Source organism: Neovison vison, chromosome 13, assembly GCF_020171115.1.
Source record: "Neovison vison isolate M4711 chromosome 13, ASM_NN_V1, whole genome shotgun sequence".
In the NCBI taxonomy this organism is placed as follows: Eukaryota; Metazoa; Chordata; class Mammalia; order Carnivora; family Mustelidae; genus Neogale; species Neogale vison.
Window position 1 is genome coordinate 146,494,629 of NC_058103.1, and position 21,956 is coordinate 146,516,584.

General features: G+C 49.3%; 1 long non-coding RNA gene across 1 annotated transcript; it reads left to right on the plus strand.

Annotated features, from left to right (window-relative positions):
• The first annotated feature begins 2,131 nt into the window (after window positions 1-2,131).
• LOC122893310 lies at window positions 2,132-18,560 on the plus strand. Its single transcript, XR_006381609.1, has 3 exons — window positions 2,132-2,317; window positions 5,563-5,668; window positions 18,496-18,560. It is a non-coding gene; the product is annotated as an uncharacterized LOC122893310 (long non-coding RNA).
• Window positions 18,561-21,956: the final 3,396 nt, after the last annotated feature.

A 21,956-nucleotide genomic window follows, 5' to 3' on the forward strand; every position in this document is an offset into this window, starting at 1 on the left:
GCCGTGAACCCCAGAGAGCCTGGAGTCCCCTGTGCAGCACAGGTGGGTCTCCCCATGCCGCTTGGGAAGAGAAATTTCCTTTTTCTTGATTAGCCCTTTGGACTGGGCTCCAAAGACAGAAGGCGGCTATCTGGGTCTCTGGTACAATCTGTAGTCTTCCCCAGGTCTCAGGAAAGGCTCAGAGGCCAATGCTAGGTCTGCGAAGCTACAGAAGGAAGAACCCAACTTACCAACTGACCCACGGGAGAAGAAGTACTATGGAGAAATAGTGAGTGTTTCCTTTCCAGGAGGATTCAAACAGGGGCAGGACAATCACCAGTTAGGGACTTTATGGGGAAACTGATTTCATTCAGCCCCTCCTCTGTGCTCAGATTTTGTGCTCAGAGCTTGGAGTGCAGTGATGAGTCACATATAAGCCTGTCTTCAAAGGAACTTAGAGTCTTAAAAGGGGTGACCAGACACATATAATACACAGACCTGGGCAGGGGATGAAGATGGGGCAGGGGCATACTGGAGACTAGTGGGTTTCCAGTTTCCACACTGGAATATTGGTATCAAGGACTAAGGTAGCCCATTTAACTTCGGGCACCCCGTGTTGGATAAATGATGGATTAGTTGGTCTCCCAGTTCTGTCTCCAAGATCTATCTCCACTCTACGATTCTTAGCCTTCTGGACTGGGTCCGTGACTTTCTCACCAAGGCATTCTTTCCAAGTGGGTGTTGCCCCTTCACTCACTTTGCACGGCTCTTATGCCAGGCACTAAAGCTGTGCTGAAGCCCTGGTGGGTTTGGGGCCTAATTCGATGTCCCCAGGAACAAAAGAGAGGCTCATAAAGAGCGGGATGGATCCACTTTGAGGTGGGGAGAGCTGTAGGTCAAATTCCTTCATGATTCCTGGCCACTGAATCTTATGAAGATTCACTCCCTTCTCTTCTGGAAGGAAGTACAGTTTCAAACGGATGGGATGGGGATTTCAAGCTGCTGGTGATTTGCCTGGTTTTATTTACAAGTGTAATTGTAATTGCTGGGGCAATTACAGATACCCAGGCAATGACCAGCAAAACTCCAACATCTCTCTCTGGATAAAACATTCATCTGTTTCTCTTTCTAGGAGAAATTCCCCAGGGAAATTAGAGAACAAGGAATGCTTTGAAGCCACGTCCAATGTCTTTTTTTTTTTTTTTTAATTTTACGACAGTGTTTTTCACAATGGTGTAAAATAGTGGACGGGGCTTGGGGCTCTGGAGACGGATTCAAAGCCACTTACAGTTATGCCTGATCATGGGGCCTGAGTGTCTTTAACTGTAATGTGGGGGCAATAACAGTACCATCCTAATAGCAAAGTTGTGAGGGTTAAATGAGCTAATACCTGTAGAAAAGCCCAACAAAGCGTTGCAGGCAGTAAGTGCTCAGTGTTGGCCCTGGTGGTTAATACGAGGTGTTCAGTAAATATTTGTTGAGTAAATGAGTCCATTTTTTCATTTTACTTGCGTTTATGATAAAATTACCAGAAAATAAGATCTTCCTGGAAGCCTCTCGCATGTACCTTCGGAGGAAGTTGGGGATGGGGCCCAGGTAGGGAGAGGATGATAGGAAGGTTCCCTATAGTTAAAAAAAACAGCTTTCCATCTTTCCCCGGTAGTGGGGGCGCAGGTCATTACCTGCGTGAGCCAGCAGGGGGGGCCCGAGCCGCCGCAGCGCGGAGGGCTCTAGCTAAGGGAAGCGGAAGGGAGTTACTCTTGACAGAGCACCTACTGTATACAGTGTACCGCCTAGGGCTGGGCGGCTTTGCAGGGGCAGGACGGCCGGGAAGTTGGGGGCATGGGTGGCGCAGTGAGCTGCCCTGAAGTGCAGATGTGGAGGTCGGCCTTTTGAGCACGAGGGTCTCTTCGCTATGGCGTGACCCGTGTTTGGGTCCTGGTGGGGACGGTGCTAGGGAAGCCCAGGGGGTGGAGGGCCGTGCCTTCTGCTTCTCCGCTGAGGCCCCAGCACTCAGCTCGGAGCCCGCACCCTGTACTTCTCGGGTAGTGTGGTGGAGAGACTGTGCATGTAGCCTAAAGGCGTGGGCATAAGGGATCCCCTTCAACGCAGTTTGGAAGTGAGAACTGTACCCCTCCTTCCAGCCCTTACAGCCACCTCTGCGCAGACCCGGGAAGAGGTAAAGCCCGGATCCCCCTTCGCAGGAGGTGGGCGCGCCACGTTGGAACTGGCCTTGATCATGATATTCCTGATTCTGCGGCTGGCCGCACCACGTTTTCTCTAACACCGCCAGGTGATGGGTCCGCAGCGGGGAGAACAGCTAATTCGATGAGCCCTGGTATGTATATACGTTTGTGCGTAGTAGTAGTTGTTTTCCTAGATGTAAAATATCAGAGCTGCCAACAGTCCATCAGTGCTGCTAATTAAAAACCAGTTTGAGTCTCAGCTTGAAAATTCTGGAATCAGAAAGACGTTGAGGAATGAACCACTGTAGCTGTTCTCCCTGCCCCAGGACCAGAGGGATTCCCCCACCGCCATGAAGGTGTGATTGGGTGGTGGGATCTGCACAGGGTGGGATCGGCCTGGGACATGATCCCTTTGCTTCCTGCGCTCCTGAGAGCCTAGGGATCCTGGGAGCCAGCAACCCCAGCACGGGTGTAGGCAGCCTCGACAGCCCTGCGGGCTCCCCACCTTTGGCTTTTGGATTGGAACCTGGCTCCTGCCCTCCGAAACCCTCCAAGAGAGACTGGCTTGGACTCGTGGAGTGCCACATTTCCAATGGTGTGACACTGGTCCATTTAAACCTCTCTCAGCCATTTGGAACCATAAGGGTTGGCTCTGGGCCTTGTGGGCTGCTTCAGGGAGATGGTAAGTCCCACAGTGGACATCTATAGAACCAGGTGCTGGAGGCATTGCTGGGTTTTTAAATTTTTAAATCCATTTAATCCTTACAGTCATCTGCAGAGTTTCATCGTTCTCATTTTATAGGTGAAGGAGTTGAGGTCTTGATATATGGGGAGGTGAACCCTCTTGTTCCTGGAACAGCCATGGTTCCCTACGCTCCTTTAGAAATTCCTGAACCGGTGTGCTGGGACTGGGGGAAGGAAGAGAGGCACATAAGGTGACTGGCTGAGGGCTAAGGCCCCTTTCACTTGGAATCCTGGTCTGAGGAACCGAAGGGGGACCCTGGGCAAGGCAGGTCCCCTCCAGGATCTCACTTTTCCCATCTATAAAATGTATGTGAACATGTCTACCCAATCCTCAACAAAGGTCCCAGAGGGTCTAGAGAGATAGCAGAACATGCACTGGTTGGGAATGGGGGAAATCTCCCTTCCCTTAATTCTGGGAAGTCTCCACAGGTACTCCCCTTTCCAGGAGGGCACCTATATCTTTTTTTTTTTTTAAGATTTTATTTATTTATTTGACAGATCACAATTAGGCAGAGAGGCAGGCAGAGAGAGAGGGAAGCAGGCTCCCTGCCCAGCAGAGAGCCCAATGTGGAGCTGGATCCCAGGACCCTGGGATCATGACCCCAGCTGAAGGCAGAGGCCTCAACCCACTGAGCCACCCAGGCACCCCAAGGCATCTTAATATCAGAACAACACTTATTGGAACTATGATAAGAGGCGTACTTTTGTCTCAGGGACTCCTAATAGTAGTCCCCTGGGAGGAATTACTCCCCCTCCACCCCTGCCCCATTTCACAGGTGGAGAAACTGAGGCTGAGAGCAATAAAGTGAAAAGTGACTTGCCCAAGGTCACTTGGTGAATGAGGTAGAAGAGAAGGAGCTGGGGTGTCAGGTCAGGATCTGGCCCCTGTTCACACTAAGAAACCTTGTCCAAACCACTCCCCCACTTCTGTATCTGCCTCATTATCCTTGCATGCAGGGTTGTTCTGAGGTTGGGGCTCAAAAGCCCCAGTCCTGTTGGAGCCTGGTCATTTCAGAGAGAAGCAGGCCAAAGGACTGAAACCCACCCCCCCACCCCCAGTGTGGGAAGGCTCCCAGAGGACTCCGCGGCCTCTACCCTGGAGGGAAGGGTAGGAGAGAGGACCAAGTAGATGGCGAGATGACCTTGTGGACCTGGCAGGGAGCTGGGTCACCTCAGGGTGTAGCTGTGTGCCAGGCACTGTGGATGCCCTGATGGGCTCCTGTTGTGGTTAGCTGATATCCCTAAGGCCAGGGTCTGCCTGGGAAGCTGCTCCTTTTTGGGGGGGCCAGAAATGCAGAGGTCATTTCAAAGAGAGAAATCCTGAGGCCCCACTGGTCTTCCCTGACCCAGCAAAACTGAGCCTTCAGAAGCCTGAATTGGCACAGCAAGGTCCCTTCAGTCTGCTGATCCCGAGTGGTGCTCTTCAACTCTGGAAGTAGGAATCCTGCTGAGTTCCAAATAAGAAAATCAAACCAGTTTGAACACATCAAGTGAAACTAGATTTGGTTAGGGTGGCAGGGGTGTGGGCAGAGGCAGGAACAGCAGGGTGCAGGACCAATCCATCCCAGAGAAACTCTGTTATCACAAAGAGAAAATCTGCGCTGGGTCTGGAAGGATTGTCCAACTCTTGGGAGAAGCAACTTAGCTCTCCCGCGCTCTGTCTGCAGAGACGCCACACACAGGGTGCTGGCCACCAGGGTCTGCGGGGGGGGGGGGGGAACACCAGGACAATAGGTTTCCAACAATCCCTTAATCCACCTGCTGCAAACTTAGCTTCATTTTTGATCACCCAAGTCGGGGAAATAAACTCTGGGTCCGTGACAAACTATCTTAAGAGGCTCTTAAGGGGGCTCTCTCTCTGGCAACCTCTTCCTTTGGTGTTCCTACAGTCCGTGGGTGGCTATTTTGTCCACGTTCATGGAGCCCTTGTGTGGCAGGGCAGTTTCATTACTGTTGTCTGCATTTTAGAAGGTTGCAAATGAAGATTTCCAAAGGAAGGGTATTCCCCTAAGCCTGACCACGGACCCGCCCCCTAGCCACAGGCTTCTGCAGGGCACGCTGGGCAAAGGCTGGACACCCACGCTCCACTGTTAGGGGTGGATGGGGCTGGAGCTGTCCGAGCAGTGGTGCTGAAACACGGGCCCCCTCTGCTGAGGTCATGGACAAAGTGTGCTCACCCAGCCACCCCCAGGGCCCATCTTCCTGCCTCTGAACCAGGCTCCTCGGGGCATCGAGGTGGACGATTCTTCATAGAAGAAAAGTAATCCACACCATCATCATTCCTACTCCCAACCTCAATATCCACCTTATTGGTCTCGCCATCTCTTGTCTCATTCCCTTAATCCATTCCTCACTCAGCACCAGAGTGGTTTTTTCTTTTTCTTTTTAAAAAATTTTTAAAAAGATTTTATTTATTTATTTGACAGAGAGAGATCATAAGTAGGCAGAGAGTTAGGCAGAGAGGGAGGGGAAAGCAGACTCCCTGTTGAGCAGAGAGCCCGATGCCTGGCTTCATCCCAGCACCCGGAGATCATGACCTGAGCCAAAGGCAGAGGCTTAACCCACTGAGCCACCAGGTGCCTCCAGATTGGTTTTTTCAAGAAGCAAATCCCATCATATTAAAACTCTTCCTGTGTTTTCTCCTATAATTCAGAATTGAACTTAAAGTTCTTGCCACTGTCAAGAGGGCTCACCTGCTCAATGACCTGGCCCCTGCCTGCTTCTCCCACCTTGAACACCTATCAGAATGGCAGTGATTGGTGAGTGAACTGGCTTATTACTTATGCATTTTGAGGACAGAACTGCTGTGATTTGCTGAGGGACTGAAGGTGGGATGTGAGAGGAAAAATGGGAGTCAAGGATGACGTTGGGCGTTTTGATGTGAGTTCCTGGAAGGACAGAGTTTGTTTTTCAGAAACTGGGAAGGTAGAAGGAGAAATCAAGTTTTGGAGGTGAGGGTATCGGCTTGGCCCTGGACATGTTAAATTTGAGATGTCTATTAGATAGTTGGGGGCATAGTTGGTTAAGGGGAAGCCCCAAAGTCAACTGGATGTATAAACCTGGCACTAAGGGGAGAGGTCCAGGCTGGAGGTTTTAACCTGGGAGTCGTCACTGTATAGATCTTATTCAAAACCATGAGGCAAGATGAAATCACTATGGATTCGGTGTAGAAGGAAGAAAAATGTCCTAAGGCCTGAATACTGGGATAGCCTGATTTGGAGGGGAGGAAGACAAGGAGAATCAGTAAGAGGAGATCAAGAGGCAGAGTCTTTAAGTAAGAAGGGAACAAAGGAAGTAGTGAACTTGAGGCCAGGGGCAAAGAGTCTTAAGAAAGAAGGAGGAATCAAAAGTGTCCAATACACCTACAGCTAAAATGAGGATTTGGGAACTGAACCCTTGGATACAGCCTGGAAGAGGTTCTTTTTAAGAAATGGAGGTGCAGGGGGTGACTAGAGGAAAGGCCAAGAGGCAGCAGGAGGAAATAGTAGCTGGTGTTGGCGAACTCAGGCAGGCTAAGGAAGAGGAAGATGGACTGGGAGCTGGCAGGGAGGCCAAAGGGAGGGAACCCCAAGAGGGAGCGAGGTGCTGGGCTAACAATTTTCAGCCGGAAAGGTGCCCTATGGCAGACTACACCCTCAGTCTTCCCATATGCTTCTAAAGTCCAGTTCTAAGGGTCAGTCTTTGTCTTAATAAGATGTTCAGGGTACACATGTTTAAGGGAGCTTTTAAGAAGGTCTTCTTTTTTATTTGAGCTCAAGATCTTCATTTGAGCTGGGGAAATGGTTTGACATTCACTCTTCTGGGATCAGAGCTTCACAGCCCCTTGCCCTTGTGGGGACCAGATTGGGACTGGCGCTAGAAGCGTCCAGCCGTTCTTGCCTCCTGCCAGCCAGCGAGTCTGAGTCCAAGACCTTGGACCCTGTACCCTTTGGTAAGCCATACTCCTGAATTCAAGGCCCTCCGGGGTCCCCTTCCTTGCCCAGTCTGCCCTTAGAAAAGCACTGGACACCTGTTTTTACTTTATTTTCAAGTTGGGAAAGACATCACACCCCCACATGTAGCCTAGCTCTGTTTGCCTGGTCATTTATGCAGATGGTAGTGGATTTCCTCTCAGGCACCTGGGTTGGGAGAGTGCCATGTCCCCGACAGCCTGTGGGGACCCTAAGACCAGGGTGATCCCCAAGCAGCCATGAAGGGCAAGCAGCCTTGAGAAGCAGAGGCAGGCTGTCTAGCTCTGTGTCTGCATTTGGAACAATGTCTGGTGGGGGAGGGCGATGCCCCCAGTCTCAAGCACCAAGGGCAGGGACAAAGGCAAACCTTGTGCTTCAGGTGCCTGAGGCCACAGTAGGGAAGTGGACTGAGGACAGAAGATTGATTCATGTGGTCTTGGATGCTTCCTAGCCTCCTTGGCCTCTATTGATGTGCTCTGGGCCCCCTCCCAAGGTCTTGGGAGAACTATAGAGCCAGGCCAAGTGCAGCTCCCAGGCCCCAAGGGTGTGTGTGTTGTCCTGAGGCTGCCAAGGGAGATGCTGAGAGACTAAGGCCTCTGGGCACATCCTTGCCCATCGCGTGTCTGGTGAAACACACCTCCCGGTATGATGACCCCAAGACTGTTTCCTGCCCTATAAAACATCTATATATACAGGCTACAGCCCTATGAATGCAGGTGTAGTGTGAACACCAGTGGGGAACCAGGGGCCTCTACTTTGCCACTGTGTGACCTTGGGTAAGTTACCTCCTGCCTCTAAGTCTCAGTTTCTTCATTTGTCAGATTGGGGTCGAAGAAGAATTGGTATCCATCATCCTTTCCAGGTCAGAGGCTGAAAGGTAGCTCAAGTTTGCCTCCTGCTGGCACACGTAAGGCTGACACATCTCCAGCTCAGGCCTTTATTTTATTTTTTATTTTTATTTTTCTTAAAAGAAAAAAAATTTTTAAAGATTTTATTTATTTATTTGACAGACAGAGATCACAAGTAGGCAGAGAGGCAGGCAGAGAGAGAGGGGGAAGCAGGCTTCCTGCTGAGCAGAGAGCCTGATATGGGGCTGCATCCCAGGACCCTGAAATCATGACCTGAGCCGAAGGCAGAGGCTTAACCCACTGAGCCACCCAGGCGCCCCCCTCCCATTTTTTAAAAGATTTTATTTGGGCCTCCTGGGTGGAGGAGAGCACACTCCTACTTGGGCTGTCTCTGTCAAATAAATAAATACATGAAATCTTTTAAAAAATTAAAAAACAAAAAATTTTATTTATTTGACAGAGCAAGAGGGCACAAGCAGGCGGTGCAGTAGAGGGAGAGGGAGAAGCAGCTTCCCCACCAGGCAGCCTGATGGAGGGCTCACTCCCAGGACCCTGGGATCATGGCCTGAACCGAAGGCAGACACTTAACCATCTGAGCCACCCAGGGCGCCCCTCAGGCCTTCTTCAGCCCTGGACAGCAGAAGGCTCCCTCTGCTTCCAGCCCAAGTCTGAATCGACACCCTTTTCTGCCTACCCAGCCCATCTCTTCCTCTGTGTCCCTGCGAAGTCCCTAGAGTGGAGGTAGATGTTCTAATTAGATGGAGAAGAGAAAATACAGGATTCTTAGCATGGACAAGGGCACGGAGTCATGCAAGCATGGTTCAGTTAGAGAATGGCCCGTGGCCTGGTGTGGCTAGAATGAAGGGCGAGTGGGAAAGCAATGGAGCCAGATTCTGTAGTGTCTTTTAATCCACTCATAAATTTGGAGCTCATGCTGTAGGCAGTGGAGAGCCATTGAAGGATTTAGACTTGGCCAGAAGTTGCAGTTTGGAAATATTACTCTGGGGTGGTATGAAGAAGGACTTGAAGGTTTGTGGCAAAGCCTGCAGATCATTGTTCTTTCCCTGTCACTGCAATCCCATCCTGTCTTGGAACTAGGCATGCACAGGCGCCAACTTCTGGCCCCTTGAACGTAAGCAGAAGGTCTTGTGCGCCTTTTAGGGAGCGTCCCTGGGATGTGTGTGTTGTGTGTGGGGGGGTGCCTGTTAATCTTTCTTGCTTCCTCTGGCTTAGTGCACCTTGGTGGCTGGCACCTGGATCTCCCGATCTGATCTGGTTAGGCTGATGTAAGCGTGTTTAGTGGGCAAGGCCAGAGCGAGATGGAGGCCACCATCTTCGGTCAGCAGCTCCGCTCCGCTGCTCCCCAGTATTCTCCCGTAGGGGCCAGAGCCCTTGCCCATCGGTTCTAACACTGGTAGCAATAGGGCCTCCTCCACTGCTTCTTTTTGCCGATGTTCCTGACTGTTAGCTGTATCCTGGAGGAGGTCTTTCTCACGGCCATCCACTTTGTGAAAATAAAAGCAGCACAAATTCACTGAACACTTACTATGGGCAGGCACCGTGCTGCGGGCTTTGCATGGGTCATCACGTTTATTATCTCTTAATCCTCATGTCATCTCACCTCGGAAACCACACCAGCGTCAAGACAACAGGAAGGGGGCGCCTGGGTGGCTCAGTGGGTTAAAGCCTCTGCCTTTGGCTCAGGTCCTGGGATGGAGCCCCACCTCTGGCTCTCTGCTCCACAGGGATCCTGCTTCCTCCCCTCTCTCTCTCTGCCTGCCTCTCTGACTACTCATGATTTCTCTCTCTCTGTCAAATAAATAAAATCTTAAAAAAAAAAAAACACTTAAAAGAAAACATTAAAAAAAAAAAAAGACAACAGGAAGGTTCTGGTGGATTCGGGAGTCTTCAGGGAACGGAGCTGATGAGGCTCTTGGGCCCCTGCCCCCACTCCTGACCCAGTTTCATCACCTTCCCTGTTCTAGATGAGGAAGCAGACTCAGAGACGGGAAGTAAGTGGCTCAAGGTCACCCAGCTGGGAAGCCGCAGGTGGGAAACTCCAGGTCTTTACTGGGCTCCGGAGAAGCAGGTGATCCTCTGAACTTCATTCATTTCCAGTGGAGGGATTATAAGGGTGGCCCTGGATTCCACAGTGCCTGTGCTTTTTTTTTTTTTTTTTAAGATTTTATTTTTTGAGAGAGAGAGAGCGAGAGCACAAGAACACAAGCAGGGGTGAGGGGAGAAGGGAGAGGGAGAGGAAGAAGCAGACTCCCTGCTGAGTCTGAGATCCCAGGACCCTGAGATCCTGACCTGGCAAAAAGTCAGACCCTTCAGGGACTGAGCGCCCCACGCGCCCCCACAGAGCCTGTGTTTAAATCCCAGCCCTGCCACTTACCGGCTTAGTTTCTCCATGCCTCAGTTTCCTCCTCTGAGAAAGGTGGGCGGTGATGGTGCGTCCCTCATCAGATTCCTGTGAGGATTTTAAGAGTTATTGCATAGAAATTGCTTGATCGTCTGCATGATAAATGCATGCATGCGTTGATATGCTCTGACTATTACTACTACTGCTGCTGCTTTTGCTGTTGTTAGTGTTACCATGGGTCCGGGCCCGCCCGGCCCTGCCGGGAGAATCGGGAGGTAGAGAAGAAAGCCCTGCCAGAGGCCAAAGGACAGAGGAGGGGCCGCGTGACTGCCTGGGCTGGCGGGCAATTTACTGGAGGAGCTCATTTGGTGACTCCGACGCCAAGTTAATTAAAGATGGCCGCTAGGGGTCATTGCCATGGCGACAATTAGGCTGGGAAGGAGTCTCATTAAGGTGCGGTTTTAACAAGGCCTGTTGTTTTTAACCTGGCCTCTTGTGAAAGAGGAATTCTTCAGCTCGGTTCCTTTCTTGCCTTTCTGATTTTCGGGTTGGTTTCTAGAAACTCTCTGAGGAAGGACGAGACACAGGAGAGTTCCCGCGTTCGGTCCCTCGGAAGAATCAACAGGGTAACAGCAGCTGCTTCTCCCTGGTGCTGACTTGGAATCTGAAAGGAGGCCGGGCTGGGGTGGCCGAGGTGTGGAGAGGGAGGGAAGGGTGGCGGCGGTGACGTCAGAGCAGGTGAGGAGGGAGGGTTTTATGGAAGTAGAGGCCTTTCCTGAAACTTAGAAATGTGGCTTCTGCCCCCCAAGCTGCTGACCAGTGGCCTAGGAGCGCCAAGCCTGTTTCTGTAAAGAGGAAGGAAGGAAGGAAGGATGGATAGATGGACGGATGGAGGTCCAGGGCTCTCTTAATTCTGAGCCCTTAAAAAGTATATAGACTTTTCTTATTTCCATAGTAATAAGGTATATTTAGAAAAAATTAGAAATTTCAGAAAAGCCCAAAAGAAAGTACCCCCTGTGGTCCTGCCCCCAGACTCACAGACTCTTACCAAATTTTGAAGAGAGAAGAACTGAGCAGAGGCTACAGGCAGCTGAATGGAGGGAAAGGGAGTATGTTTTCATTTATACTCTTTCTTAAGGTTTGAAATTTTTTTTTAAAGATTTTATTTATTTATTTGACAGACAGAGATCACAAGTAGGCAGAGAGGCAGGCAGGGGGGGCGCGGGAGCAGGCCCCCTGCTGAGCAGAGAACCCAATGTGGGGCTCCATCCCAGGACCCTGAGATCATGACCTGAGCCAAAGACAGGCTTAACCCACTGAGCCACCCAGGTGCCCCACGGTTTGAATTTTTAACAGAAGAATGTCAGATGAAACTAAGTTCAAGTCGTACATAATGCAGCTCCTCCCTTTCCCCCTTCTCCCCTTCCTCCCTTCCTCCCAATCTCTGCACCCAAGGTGGGGCTTGAGTTTACAACCCCAAGATCAAGAGTTGCGTGCTCTACCAACTGAGCCAGCCAGGCGCCCCAACATTTTTCTGTATATTGAGATGTAGTGTACATTTTTTTCTACAAAAATAGGGGTCCTATTGTACCTACAATTTAAAAATCTGAATTTATTACTTCCAGATAACAAGGTGTCTTGAATGATTTCCTGGATGTTACATTTCTTCCTGACTTTTTTTTTTTCCTAAGCATGTTGTAAAAAATATTTCATCTGGGCAAAGGGTAGACAGCATGGTAAATCTCCTATGTGGGGCCCCAACCCTGGCTCCCCCACTCAGAGGCGGCCGCTAATACCAGTTTGCTTTGTGTCTATTTAGAGAGATTCCACCTTGTGTACAAGCACACATATTTCCCCCCAGGATCTACTTTGTGCAGGAAAGTACACGATACACCCTGTTTTGCACCTCAGTTTGCAGTGTCCATAGAGATGGGTCCATACCAGCATGTACAGAGTTAACTATTTTTTTAAAGACTTTATCATTTTATTTGACAGAGAGAGACACAGCGAGAGCAGGAACACAAGCAGGGGGAGTTAGAGAGGGAGAAGGGGGCTCCGCACTGAGTGGGGAGCCAGATGTGGGGCTTGATCCCGGGACCCTGGGATCATGACCTGAGCCGAAGGCAGACGCCCAACGACAGAGCCAACCAGGTGCCCCAAGATTTTATTTATTTATTTATTTGACAGAGAGAGAGAGAGTGAGAGAGGGAACACAAACAGGGGGAGTGGGAGAGGGAAAAGCAGGCTTCCTGCTGAGCAAGGAGCCCGATGCGGGGCTCAATCCCAAGATGCTGGGATCATGACCTGAGCCAAAGGCAGACAGACGCTCAACAACTGAGCCACCCAGGCCCCCCCCCCAAGATTTTATTTTATTTTTAAGTCATCTTTCCATCCAACGTGGGGCTCAAACCCACAATCCAAAGATCAAGAGTCACATGTTCCACGAAATGAGCCAGTTCCTGTTCTCGCTTTTAAAAAAGAGAATTTAAAAAAAAAAAAGAGAGAATTTTTTTTCTTAATCTTTTTCTCTTAAATAAAAAATCTTTTATTTATTTCTTTGATGTGAGAGAGCACCAGTAGGCAGAGTCGCTGGCAGAGGAAGAGGGAGAAGCAGGATCCCCACTGAGCAGGGAGCCCCATGCGGGGCTCGATCCCAGGACCCTGAGATCATGACCTGAGCAGAAGGCAGACGCTTAACTGACTGAGCCACCCACGCGCCCCACCCCCCCCACTAGCTTTAATACCTGCATTCTGTGCAATTCCGGACTCTAATGCATTTGACCAGTACCCTCTTGGTGGAAACTCAGGTTATTGCCATGGGTAAGCTGTATCGCAGTTGGAATAATTCCAAAGGAGGCGTGTTCATTCAAAGAATGTTACCGCATCATTTTTAGTATTTTTTAATATTCCAGAATAGGAATACCTGTGACATATTTAACAATTCTTTATGGTTGAACATTTAAATTGTTACCGTTTGCTAAAGAGAGTTACCCACCATGATCTTAGAGGAGCCCGTGGTCTGCTGGGGGAGACAGACAACCGAACAAGCCCCGTAATAACACATCGTGGGGTTTTGGGGGCTGCTGTGTGCCGGAGTGACACAGCCCCGCCTGCGGAAGTCAGGAAGGATCCAGGCTCGAAGTGGGAGGAGGAAGGATGGCAGGGCTTTAGGTAAAGTCCTTGAGGTATGAAAGCCTTGGCGGGTGGGCTGCTGATCTGGGAGTCTTTAGGTATAAACAGAGGTGGTTCTGGCCTGGAGGGGCTCACAGGAATGGTCTTGCGTATGCTTTCTTGCCCAGAATTTGGCATAGTGGCCAGCATTCAGTGGATGCTTATGGATAGATGACTAAGTGGGGGATCAAGGGAGAGGAGCCCAAGAAGGGGGGCAGGGACATGGCTTTGATATTCAGGCTGACAGTCTGAACTTGGTCTGGTCAGGGATGGGGTCTCCCAGAAGGCTGTCGGATGGAAGCATACACAGTTAGATCTGCTCCCACGGGAAGGTTCCTCTGGGAGCCCAGGTAGAATCAGGATGGCCCCAGAGGCTGCAAACCAGATGTGGGACATGTCATACTGTTCCCCCATATTCAGTGTCCCCGTCCCCGTCACTGTTTCTTCCTACAGAAGGATTAAACATCCCAGCCCTTTGTTGCATGCCTGGTGAACACAGGCATGGCCACAAGACTTGTTTTGGCCAATAAAATATGAATAGAAGAGGTATGTGACACTTTCCAGAACACCTTTAAGGGACAATTAGTTTAAGCTTGGCCATGTTCTTGGTAGTTGTGGAAGGACAGGTCCATATGGAGATCCCTTAGGCCTGCGTCCCTGAGTCATTATGATGAGCAGAGACCCCTCACCGAGCTGCAGTGGGCATGTAAACATGAATGAGAGATAAATGATGTTGCTTCACGCTGCTAAGATTTGGGGTTGTTTGATACTGCAGCATGGCAATGTTATGCGGACTGATCCACAGGAGAACTGGACCAGATAATTCCCAAGTTCCTTCCAGACGTGTGTAACAGGCCGTGATTCTGCCAAGCTGGCTTTCATGTGGTTTGTACTGTGTCCATTTTGGTTTACCCAATCTTAAGTTCTCTCTCTCTCTCTTTTTTTTTAAAGATTTTATTTATTTATTTATTTGACAGACAGAGATCACAAGTAGGCAGAGAGGCAGGCAGAGAGAGAGGAGGAAGAGGCTCCCTGCCGAGCAGAGAACCTGATGTGGGGCTAGATCCCAGGACCCTGGGATCATGACCTGAGCCTAAGGCAGAGGCTTAGGCACCCACCAATGTCAAATTCTTATGGAGACCTAGACTCGTGGCTTTTCTGCTAGACCCACTTTGAGCCCTAAGAATATTTCTCAGAGGTGGAGGAAAACCTATGGCTGTTGTCCCTTCTAAGTCATGACTCCTGGTGGCCTTTAGAAGGTCAGAAACATCAACAGCCGTGTTGATATCAACAGTAAGATGAGAGTGTATCCTTGGTCCCTGGGATTCCCTCTTTCTGAAGAGGAAAGCACGGCTGCAGTGCCATTTTAACCAAACGCTTTATGCCATCGTACCCAACAGTTGGTTGGAAGGCTGCTGCCTTCCCAGTAGAGCTGGAGGTCCAGAGGAAAGAGTCCTTGAATGTCACAGCATCAAGGCCCAGGGAGGTCACCAAGGTCCCAGTTCGTCCATCTTCATCTTCCACATTGGCTTTTTCCTTGGGAACATTCCCCTTTCACGGTCACGGGGCGGCTTCCAGTAACCACGAGAGCCATATGATTGCCTGCTTGTCCATGCCAAAGAAGAAGAGGAGAGGAAAGCGCTCCACCCAGTCCGTGGAGTGACAGACATCATCAAGACAGATGGCTCCTGCCGGTCTACACCAATGGTTCCCAGTCCCATCAAGCCTGGTGCCTGCTTTCCATAGTAAATATTACTATCCTTATGTAATATGTAGGAAACAGAACCCACTGGGGCGCCTGGGTGGCTCGGTGGGTTAAAGCCTCTGCCTTCGGCTCAGGTCATGATCTCAGGGTCCTGGGATCGAGCCCCACATCAGGCTCTCTGCTCAGCAGGGAGCCTGCTTCCCCCCTCTCTCTCTGCCTGCCTACTCTGCAAAGCCTACTTGTGATCTCTGTCTGTCAAATAAATAAATAAATCAATCTTAGAAAATAGAACCTGCCTGGGCATATAATCACAACCCCCCAAAAACCCAAAAAAACTAATCCAGTGCCCTAAGTATAAAAGGAAAAGAAAGTGAAATATACAATAAAACCACATGGTTTTCAAGATACATGCTCAGGTGCAAGTATTCTAGAGGACAAAACAAAACAATCAAAAGCCTTCACCTGCATCTAAAATCTCCATGAATGTGGCAGTGACGGATGGCGGAAGATATAGGTGGATTGTTCTGGTGGCTACACTGCCACCTGGTACATGACTGTGTTGACATAATAACTCTTGGGAAGATTCTAGACACCACAGAACACAAGGCTTCTCAATGTACCCGTGGTTGCTGTGCTGTGGAATATAGTCTGTATATGTACTGAAGCTGTATAGGGCGCCTGGGTGGCCCAGTGGGTTAAAGCCTCTGTCTTTGGCTCAGGTCATGATCTCAGGGTCCTGGGATCGAGTCCCACATCGGGTTCTTTGCTCGGCAGGGAGCCTGCTTCCCTCTCACTCTCTCTGCCTGCCTCTCTGCCTACTTGTGATCTCTGTCAAATAAATAAATAAAATATTTTTTTAAAAAAATGTAAAGTGGGATTAGATTCTAGGCTCAGATTTTGCATCTGTGTCTCTATTCAGTGGAACATTTGAAAGTCTGGTGGGATTTAGGCCAAGGTTTTGTTATTGCAAGTGTCAACCCCCACCCCGGCTCACCAAATATCTGCAGGGCCTGAATCACTGTGACAACCGGAAATGTCCCACAGAAGTGTCCGTGCTTGTAGGGATCCTGCTGCTCCTCTGGAAAATCTCTAGTCTGGTCCAGTCAGGAGTCCTTTATTTGGGTGGACTGGAATGGCTGCCTGAACAAAACTGGGATTATTTTATTTATTTATTTTTTAATAAGATTATTTATTTATTTATTTGACAGAGATCACAAGTAGGCAGAGAGGCAGGCAGAGAGAGAGAGGAGGGGAAGCAGGCTCTCTCCGCTGAGCAGAGAGCCCAATGCAGGGCTCAGTCCCTGGACTGGGGTCATGACCTGAGCCTAAGGCAGAGGCTCTAACCCACTGAGCCACCCAGGCGCCCAAAAACTGGGATTCTTTTAGAAGGAAGGAGGAGGGCCGAAGGTCGTAGAGGTGACCCAGTGTTCACGCTAGGCCTCCAGCTCAGCTGTTTCTAATAGGATTCATTGTCTACTGCTGCGGTCCGTTCCTGGGACTGAAAACTCTTAGAAGACACACAGAGGGGCTCTCGGGAGAGGGGATGTGTGCGGGCATGTGTGTGGTTTCTGACTGGCACAGAAAATACTCCTGTTTCTCAGCCAGAAAGAGAGGAGTCCAGGACAGAGTAGGCTGGTCCCATGCCCCCTGGGAGAGAATAACCCTCCTTTTCTTGACTTCTTCTAAAACACTGATGCTCTGATTTGTCCGGCTCCTCCTGTTGTACAAAACTCCTTCCCTGCTGGGATGCCTGGGTGGCTCAGTCGGTTAAGCTGCTGCCTTCGGCTCAGGTCATGATCCTAGCTAGGGTCCTGGGATTGAGTCCTGCATCAGACTCCTTCCTCAGGAGGGAGCCTGCTTCTCTCTCTGCCTCTGCCTGCCACTCTGCCTGTTTGTGTGCTCTGTCTCTCTATCTCTGACAAATAAATAAATAATCTTAAAAAAAAAAAAAAAACAAGAACCAAAAAACTCCTTCCCTCCTATCTCGCTGCACGCTTGCCTTCTGTGGGTTACTCATCTTTTAGAAAATTAATCTGTCCTAACTGTATATTATACTCTTCCTCCTTTGTTTATGTTGTTTTCTGCCAATTGTCATTTTTTAAAAAAGATTTTATTTATTTATTTGACAGAGATCACAAGTAGGCAGAGAGGTAGGCAGAGGGAGAGGGGGAAGCAGGCTCCCTGCCGAGCAGAGAGCCCAATGCGGGGCTCGATCCCAGGACCCTGAGATCATGACCTGAGCCGAAGGCAGCGGCTTTAACCCTCCAAGCCACCCAGGTGCCCGAATTATCATTTTTTATTTAACTTCAAATAAGGCTTTTTTTTTTTTCCACATGTGATTTTTAGTTGTTATGTAATCAAATCTGAAAATCCATTACTTTGTGTACATTAGGGTTGTAAGGCTGGATGAGCGGGTAGTTTTCATGTGTTGATATGAAGGAGGCCTGCCAGGGCATGGAAATTACGGGATGCGGAAGGCTAGCTCACAGGTCTGTGACACAAATGGTTCCTTGAGCCTTCCTGGGTCAGGCAAATATCCAGAAACCTATACCAGGACCTCCTGTCCACTCCTCTCCCCAGAAGGTACACCCATGTGCCAGACCTGGGATTTGGAGTTGCCTCTGAATCCTGCCAACAACCCTTATAGAGCATGACTGGCTAACAGTTCTGCCTGAGGAGGGCTGAGGGACACCCTAGAGGTCATCTCCTGGCTTTGAGAGTGGAACCTACAGGACATCCATGTGGCCAAGTGAATGCCACCAAGGGCTGAGAGGAAGAAGAGGTGGGGTGCGTCTCAGTTCTGCAGCTAACTGGCTGTGTGGCTTTGGGGCAGTCTCTGTCCCTCTCTGGGCTAAGCTTCCTCCTCTGCCCAAGGAAGGGGTTGACCATCACGGTCTCAAGGTTCCCTTTCACGGCAGATATTCCACCATATTTCTCCATATATCCCTTCCTTGAAAGAGCCCCACTGCTGGAAGCTGTCTCCTCCTGCCACTGCTCAAATTTCTTACCTTGTGCAGGAGGGGACCTCAGTGTGAGCGTGTCTGGGAGTATCTGTAGCTCCAGAAACTTGCTCCAGGTCTGGGCGTGATTTCTGAATCTCCCTGGTGCTTGACTTCGGTCCTGGAAATGTCGAATGGAAGCCGGTCCCGTAGGGCTCCCTGGGACATCCCTTTTCCAATATCAAACCTACTGACGTGCGCTCACATTGAACAAAATTGTACTCTATGAGTTGTATGGTGACTGCCGGTTAGCATGAGTTCTGTCCCACAGAAAACTAATCCAGCATTTGTTCATTTGGATTTGCAGTTTTCTTTTAAAGATCTGCAAGTGAAACTTTGGCTTTTCATGCCCCTTATATCTTAGTCGTCTCAGAAAAGTTCATAAGCTGAACACGGGTCCTGTCACCAGGCTGGAGACTCCCAGCCCTCTGCTCACACCCACCCCCACCCCCCCTGCTCACCCTACACAACACAGCCAGAGTCATCTTAGCTTCTTCTGTTTAAATTATAAAGATTTTACAATTTAATAATTTTTTGTTTTTTTCCGAAAGGTGATTCATTCCGTGGCTCCAAATTCAATATGAACAAAATGCACACAATGTAAGTCTCCCTCCTCCCTGTGCCCCCCACCCCTAATGGCCATCATTGTGGTATATCTTGTAGCTATAGTCTGTGAATATTTATGAGTGTATACATACATATTCTAAGCAGACCTTTGGGTGACTCCCTTTTGTCTCAAATGGGAAAGACCAAGGTCTTTAGGCTGGGACTAAAGACCCTCCATGACCATCCCGCCTCTGACTACCCCCACATCCTGGCTCACTTCCAGGCCTGTGCATACCTCTGTCTCCCATCAAAGCACTAGTCGCCTGCTCCTGGCTCCTATGTTTCATCCAGGGCTCAGTTTGCCTGGATCTCCCGCTGTGCTGGAGGGATTTCTCCTACTGATGGAAACATACAGCGCAACCATTGGCCAGTCCCCGTCTGCTTCCCCCGCCAGGCTGTGCGATATTTGGGGACAAGAGGTTGTACCTTACTCATCTGGAATCCTTAGGGCCGGGTACAGTGCCTGGCATAAGGAGGGCGCCCCGCAATCCTTGCCCAGTAGACTTGGACGGGGCCTGTAGGCTCTTTGCCACAGCGGCACCTCGTGGTAGACCTTGGAAGTGCAGCGAGGAAGAGCTCTTGGGGGGAGGGGTGGGGGTTCTGCAGGCTGAGTAGGAGGCGCTCCCCTGTCGGTCTGCTCCAGACCCCATTTTGTCCAACAGCACCCAACCTGGGCACAGGCCAGTGGGCAGTGACCCACCTTTCCATCACCAGGACTGCTGTCCACTGAGACCTACCCTCCCCATGATCAGAGGCTTGGGGCATTTAGCTGTGTGTGACATTCGTGTTTGTTTCCGGCCATGGCTAGCATATCTCCGCACAGATACTTAACACCATTCCTCTTCTATAAGACAAAATTATTGGCAGTCATTTCAATAATCATGAAATGAATAGCAGTAGATAAATGGCAGGCAGCCAAAATTTTCTTTTATTGAATTTTATCTATAAGCTCACGCCATTTCAAAAAGAAATGAAATTACAGATACAATAATCATTATAGTACAAAAAGGGAAAACATGGACACACACTTTTACATTATTTTTTTAAGAGGGAGGGATATATACCCATGTATTGGTGTGTCCTGGTATTGAATAAAATTACATTAGAATTAAATAGGAACAATTTAAAAAGAAGACACTTCATTTTATTTTTTTTAAGATTTTATTTATTTATTTGACAGACAGAGATCACAAGTAGGCAGAGAGGCAGGCAGAGAGAGGGGGAAGCAGGTTCCCCGCTGAGCAGAGAGCCCGATGCAGGGCTTGAACCCAGGACCCTGGGATCATGACCTGAGCCAAAGGCAGAGGCTTAACCCACTGAGCCACCCAGGCACCCCAAAACACTTCATTTTAAATAAGTTGTTCAAATTCACTAAAAATACTTCCCGTTTAATCTAAAATTTGCACTTTCCTAACAAAACTGCTGTGTCCTTAGAACTTGCTCTCTGGTTCACTGTTTAAAATTTTATTTTATTTTATTATTTTAAAGATTTTATTTTGGGGGCACTTGGGTGGCTCAGTTGGTTAAGTGTCTGCCTTCAGCTCAAGTCATGATCCCAGGGTCCTGGGATTGAGCCTAACGTTGGGCTTCCTGCTTTGTGGGGAGTCTGCTTCTCTCTCTGCCCCTCCCTCCCCCCGCTTATGTGCTCTTTCTCTCTCTCAAGTAAATAAATGAAATCTTTTAAAAAAAGATTTTATTTTTATACATTTTTTTTAAGGTTTTATTTATTTATTTGTCAGAGAGAGAGCAAGCGAGAGCAAGCATATGCAGACAGAGTGGAAGGCAGAGTCAGAGGGAGAAGAAGGCTCCCTGCGGAGCAAGGAGCCCGATGTGGGACTTGATCCCAGGACGCTGGGATCATGACCTGAGCTGAAGGCAGCTGCTTAACCAACTGAGCCACCCAGGCGTCCCAAGATTTTATTTTTAAATAATCCGTACCCTCCAATGTGGGGTTCGAACTTACAACCCTGAGATCAAGAGTTACATGCTCTACTAAGCCAGCCAATCACCCCTGTTTAAAATTTTAAATACAAAAAAAAATTTTTTTTTTAAATACAAATAAAACCAAGTGACTCAAATCCTGTTTCTCCAAGTTCACTATGGCAGAGCTAGGGCTTGGAGACACAAACCACACCGGAGGTCACTTGGACATTTCCAACCATTGGAACCTGCCCATGGGGCCAGTGTAGAGCTAGGAGTTGTTGGAATTCATGCCCATGTAGAGCACGGGGTTAAGGAGAGGAGAGGATAAGTAATTGAAATGTGCGGGCTTGAAGCCTACATTTTTTTTTATTTTATTTGACAGGCAGAGATTATAAGCAGGCAGAGAGAAAGAGAGAGAAGCAGGCTCCCCGCTGAGCAGAGAACCCAATGGAGGGCTCCATCCCAGGACCCCGGGATCATGACCTGAGCCGAAGGCAGAGGCTTTAACCCACTGAGCCACCCGGGTGCCCCAAGCCTACATATTTATTATTAAGGCCAACAAGTGAAGATGCAAAAGGACTCATATTGTAAGACTCCACTTATATGAGGAGTCTAGAGCAGGCAAGTTCATAGAAACCAGAAGTAGAAAGAGGTTACCAGGGGCTGGACAAGGGGGAATGAATGTTATCAAGAGGCACAGAGTTTATGTTTGGGATGATGAGAAAGTTCTGGAAATAGATGGTGGCGATGGTTGCACAACATTGTGGATGTGCTTAATGCCTCTGAACTGTATAACTTAAAAATGGTGAATCCATTCACAATGGAAAATTCACAATAGAAATTCACAATAGAAAAAAAAGGGTTAATATGGTAAAGTTTGTTATTTCTATCTTACCACAATGAAAACAACATGAGAATTAAAAACCCAACAGGTTAGAATTAACAAAATAATTTGGGGAGAGGGAAAGAGTATGTTATCACAGACATGGCTGAAGAGTTATTGGTGCAAAGAGATCATTTTTTAAAAAGATTTTATTTATTTATTTGACAGCACAAGTAGGCAGAGCGGCAGACAGAGGGAGAGGGAGAAGCAGGCTCCCCGCTGAGCAGGGAGCCCAGTGGGGGATTCGATCCCTAGTCCCTGGGATCATGACCAGAGGCTTAACCGACTGAGCCACCCAGGTGCCCACAAAGAGATGATTTTAAAAAAGAGACTGAGGGGCACCTGGGTGGCTCATTGGGCCCAAGCACAGCCCCACACCAGCCAGCCGGGTAAGCCCCCCTTCTGGGGCCCACAGGCTGAGCTCTGTGAGAGGCCTCCAGAGCGGCTGGAGAATGGGAAGGGAGGTGTGGAGGCAGTGCGCCAAGCAGGGCCGGGCATCCTGCAGCTTCAGAGTCAGGAGGGAGCCGGCCTGACCCGCAGAGCGGGCGACACGCTTCCCCGTCCAGCTCTGAGGTTCCCAAGCGGAGGTTGGGTGAGGGG